Source organism: Gymnogyps californianus, chromosome 6 (assembly GCF_018139145.2).
Source record: "Gymnogyps californianus isolate 813 chromosome 6, ASM1813914v2, whole genome shotgun sequence".
Lineage (NCBI taxonomy): Eukaryota > Metazoa > Chordata > Aves > Accipitriformes > Cathartidae > Gymnogyps > Gymnogyps californianus.
Window position 1 is genome coordinate 23,378,120 of NC_059476.1, and position 5,353 is coordinate 23,383,472.

A 5,353-nucleotide genomic window follows, 5' to 3' on the forward strand; every position below is an offset into this window, starting at 1 on the left:
GGTGTAGGGTTTTTAGCGTAGCTTCTTAAGCTTTACTTATTTATGTTGTGTCCATTAATTCACTCTTTCGCTACTCATTTAGCACATTAGCCAATCTCTCACATTTAAAAAAAACCAACCCCCAAGACCCCAAAACAAACAAACAAAAACAAAACAAAAAAACCCAAAGTAAAAAACAGGCAGCTTGAATGAGCCCAAAAATCCCTAAATTTTTCCGGTGCAGACATTACTTCTGTATTGACTGGCTTGTCAGCTTGCACAGCTAAGGTGCCCGTTTGAAGCACGTGGAGGGAGCAAAGGGTACTGGAAGGGGAAAGTGCAGAATGTCTCTGCGGGTGTGTGGATGACCAAGGAGTACTTTCTGGGAAGGGAGGGGTTGAGACTACAGTGGGGCAGAAAAGACAGGCGAAGGATATTACTTGCATGTGAAGCCTCTAAGAGCCATCTGTAAGCAATGGTTTTCACCTTGGGCATCAGGTAGCTTTTAAACTTTCAATTCTGGTTTGTGAAAATGTCATCTAGGTGTAATTAGAAGCTGCAGCCATGGAATTGCAGCTGAAGCTGTCACAGTTGCGGTTGTGCTAGCTATGCCAAGGCATAGGTAACATGGAATAAAATAAAATCCTACCTAATCTATCAGACTTTGGAAACTAGTTTCCCATCACTTTATGATCATTCTTACTCTCCATAGAGAGTAATCTGTTAGCCTGATTTAGAGAAAGTTATTTTATATTAGTGAGAGATGTTTACCCTTACCTCTGTAAGGGAACAAATAAATCTGTTAAATGAGTAGGCTGGCTTTGACCTTTGCCTATTTAACGCCATGTCTTGTTTCTAATTGCTACAGACAAAAGTTTCTAAGTTTTCTGTTCAGTTACTTATTAGCCTGAGTAATGCAAAGTACAACATGTGCTGTCTTTACGTGTTACATTTGCTGAGCTACTATGCTAGTCTCCTTTATGCATTGTTTAATGCTAGCGAAGACCTACTACAAGATTTAAGAGTAAATTTAAGTAAATTTAGTACATTTAAGATGTATCTACAATAGTATCTAAATGGAATAATTGTAAAAGTTTTAATAACTGACATAACTGCTTCCACACAGGCTTATCTAACTTTTGAAGTCTGATTTACCCTGGTCAACCTGCACAGCTACCTCAATGTCACTGCAGGGCAATATGGTGGAAAATAAAAATGAACAAGAGTTTCTATCCCATAGCCAGCACAGCTAGGATTTACTAATAATTCCTGCCTTCCTAAAAATGCATAAACTAGTATTAATGCTAGTGGTGGCATTAGTGAAATGTAGTCACTGTTTAGTGATGTGTGGAGCTTGATGTTATTTGGAGAGACTTACTCTGCAGAGCTGTGGCTGCTTTTCTAGCACACCTTCAAAAAGCGAAAGCAATGCATATTTTTTGCTTGCTGCCATAGAGGAACCCATCTCTCCGTCCCCTTTTTTTTTGGCTCCCAAAGTACTGTGAATGTCATTGATCAGAGCAAGCACAGTACCTTCTTGGCATGACCTTCCATTTCTTTTTCCTGCAGTCAAGAGTCATGTTCACACTTGCTATAAAGGGGCAGTCCAGCATTTGTGCACTTAATGCCTACAGGCAAAGTCTGGGGCATGCTATGTGGGGTGCTGGTGTTTCAGAAAGCAGCCTTCCTTTGTATAGATGGGTGGAAATCCACAAGTAAAGGCAGTAATGACAAGGTGAGGATGCTTGGGGTGGGGTGGGGGGGTGACTGGTGCTAACAGTTTTAAATTGTTCTGGGTGAAATAATGTCCCCTTGATTGTCCATTAGAGGGAAAAAATATTTCAGCTGATACAAGACAAATGCACCCAGATATACTCAGCTGTTGTTGCTCCTGTTCAGGGTGTATGCAGATGTTTGAGTTGTTGAGACTGAGTGTATGGACAGAAAGATGGGGTCTAGGCTTGCTTGTGTTGCTACTGTGTGTCTATTTGCAGGTTTGTTTCTTTTTTTTTTTTTTTTTTTTTTTTTTCTTTTTTAAATCTGGTGAGCAGCTCATATTCTTAGCCAGAGAGGGCTGGGGACAGGCTGCTGATGGTTTTTCCAGGTGATGACAAGAAAATGTGTCGTAAACTCGTCTCACATGTTAGAATCTATTTAATGGCATTTTGTCAGCACTTGAATGCACTCTGCACATACCATCATTTGGGTATTTTTACTTACCTGCCTAGCAAAGATGATGTTTGAGCTGCCAAGACCCCACCTTGACAACAATCTGAGCTCACAGGGTTACCATTAGCAAATGAAACTTAAATGTGCAAGCTGGAGCAACTGGCCATGCTGCTCAGTGCTGTTTTGCTGGGGGGAGGGTGGTGCTGATGGTGTGGGGTGTGAGGAGGAGACAATGAGAGGTCTGTCTTGATTATGCTGTTAGGTTTTGGGTTTTTTTAACCCTTTGCTATCTGCTTTAGCTCCTGGGGGCCAGCTCTGTCCAGTCACTGCCAGCAGCAGGGTCTTTTTAACTGTGTAAACAGTTTTAAAAAAAATGTGATTCGTGTTCTGAGCTCAGAAGGCAGCCCTCTTCTCCAGGCTGCTGTGGCCCACAGCTCATGCTGTGCTCGCAGCTTTCCACGCTGCAGCTGAGCTTGGCACCCTGTGCTGTGCGGAGGGGGCTCCCACAAGCAAACCAGGACAGCGCACAACCGCCGTCTGCTGCACAGGGAGAAATGGGAGACGTGGCGGTGGGAGGGAGAGGCCGCAACCAGAAACCCAAGTAATCTGTGTTAAAAATGACAGATTGTGCTTTGTGCTGCGCTGCACACCTGCATGAGCCACTCCCTCTTTGGCAGGATGCTAGCTCACTTATAAACTGCCTGACACGCTTCAGCTAGGAACCTTTTATATATTTCTTACATTATTGTTAACTTCTGCAGCAGGCGGCTCAGTGTGGTTGGAGGCGTGACCCAATTTAACCTATTTTGTTATTGTTGACAAACTCCAGATGCCAACTGTTAAACTCTAGAGAAATTTGGACAGTCAGACTACAGTGAACACTGCAGTTGCCAAATATTTTGTCCTGCATCATAAAAAATAAATGCATTCCTTTTCTCAGTGAGCCACAGCAGAGAGTGATTGAAGTCCTCCCCAAGTAATGAATGTGAATTGCTTCAGCTAGCCTGTTCCCATAGTAATAAATTGGATCAACACTGGTATCTGCATTAGAAACCTACACCTCCAGAGCTACCCCACAAACCTTTTGTAGTTCCCGACTCCTGCGTCAAGCCCCGCACAATCAGTGTTTTCCCAGCAGTGCTGCCAGCCTTCGCTGCAGGAGCTTGGCCGAGGCGATAAAGCACACAGCCCTGGACAAAGCGGGGCTTGTCTGGTTGCAGCACGGGGCTGGGGTGGGGAGGGCAGGGGAAATGCCAGGCAGGGCTCAGGCTCTTCCGTCCTGACCCCCTGATGCAAGAGCAAGCTCGTGAGGTTATCTGGAACAAGCCCCGTTTTGCTGACGGATGTTTGTACAGTATGAAAACATTTGACTTTGCACATGCTGGAGGGCTCAGCCCATGCGCTGGTGTTGGGATACAGCACAGCAGAAGGCCCCAGCGGTCAGCATTTTCCTCCTGCAAGGCAAGCATGCAGCCATGCGTGGCGGGCAGCCAGAAGCCCCAGCCTCCCGAGAAAGTGGGGTAGCAAGGAGTGTGCAGTGCTGGGAGCAGCTGCAGTCCCACGCCACGGCAGGGCCTGAGCACTGATTCTGAGATGCAGTCAGGGCAATTTGTTGCTACAGGTTTACTCCTTCAGCTCTGCAGGTCTGTGCTCTCCACCGCTGCACTGGCTTTTTGTCCAGTCCAGCCTGCCTGCACCTGCCAGCGCTGCAGCATGTGAGCCTTTCCCTGGGGAAATGTGCTGCAGAAGGGAGAGAATTAACCCCCACTAGCAGCAGTGAGGGGGATGTCACCCCAGCAGGCCAAAAAAACCCCCACTCTCACCTTGAAAAATAAAGCTGCTTGTGTTACTATCTGGAGTTTGTGCAGGTATGTGTGCAGGCATGTGCCAGCGGCACGGATAAGCCAGGCTTTTCACAGGGATGAGCTGGACGAGGAGTTTGCTGGTTGAGCTATGCCATCCTCACTTGCTTGCCACTGCCCATAGAAGGAGCCTGAGGGGATGAGCTAAATTTAGCTGGGTTGGTGAATTAGTCCCCTCCTCAACCTGCCAAAAAGCTGTATAGTTGATCTGGACAGTGGGAGGCCTATAATCTTGGTGACAGGTCAGCTTTACCTCAGATGAGGATTGGTTTTTGGGTTGTGTTTTGGTTTTGGTTTGGGGTTTTTTTGCAAGGCAGCTGTGCTGTGGTGTGATTCATCGAGGAGGGAAAACACAGGGCGCAGCAGTAAAGCATTGCTGAAGATGGCCAGGACTTTCCAGGACAGGCACATGACCGCGTCTGGAGCTGTTGCAGATGCACTCACCAACCCCAGGGGTGGAGGCGGCCCTGTGCCTGCCAGAGAGGACCTGTATGCAGCTACAAACCCTTCTGTTTTCAACCTCTGGCAATTTGTTTTGAAGCAAAGATGACGCTACATCTTAGAAACCATTTATTTTTACACCAAAAGAACAGCCAGCATCTCATTCAGAGGTTTGAGCAGAGAAATAACTTCACTGCAGACCACCTCTTTGCTATACACAGGTGGAGGCGCTGCTGCTCGGGCACCATCAGCCCCTCATCCAGTGCACATGGGGCATGTGCCCCCCCCCTCCCCACATCAATCCCAAAGGCACCCTCTAGCAGCCATGCGCATCCGGCGGCAGGGGAGCAGGGCAATGCTTCTGGCAGCCACACGGGGCCTTGCACAGGGGACTGTCCCAAATGTCTGCAGACAGAAACCACCACAGCCATGGGGTCTGCCCTGGGTTGGACAAGGGGGTGTGTGGTGGCGGCGAGACCCACCCTCACCAGCCTGCACCCAGCCCCAAGCCTGCCGGGGTGGGAGGGAGGAGCCAGCATGGAATAGACAGGGACAGACGGAACAGGGACAGGGACTATGGCCACTCAAACCTTCCCCTCTTTGCTCCAGGACTCCCTAGTTTCCAGCAAGCATCAAGTGGACATTTTTTCTGAGAGCTCAGTTTGTGACTGCAGGGAATGGAGGGGCACCTGGGTGATGCGGTAATGGGAAGCATTGATGTGCCTGGTCCCAGCATCATGAAGCGGTGCTGGACGCAGAGGAGACAGCGCTTGGCTGCCTTGCACCAGGGACAGGCCACCAGTGCCAGCTATGGTCTGTGGCTTGGCTGTGCCCACCTGGCCCTTGCTGGGTGCCAGCAGGCAGCTGCTACCAGCAGCTGGGCAGCATGCGAGACCAGTGTG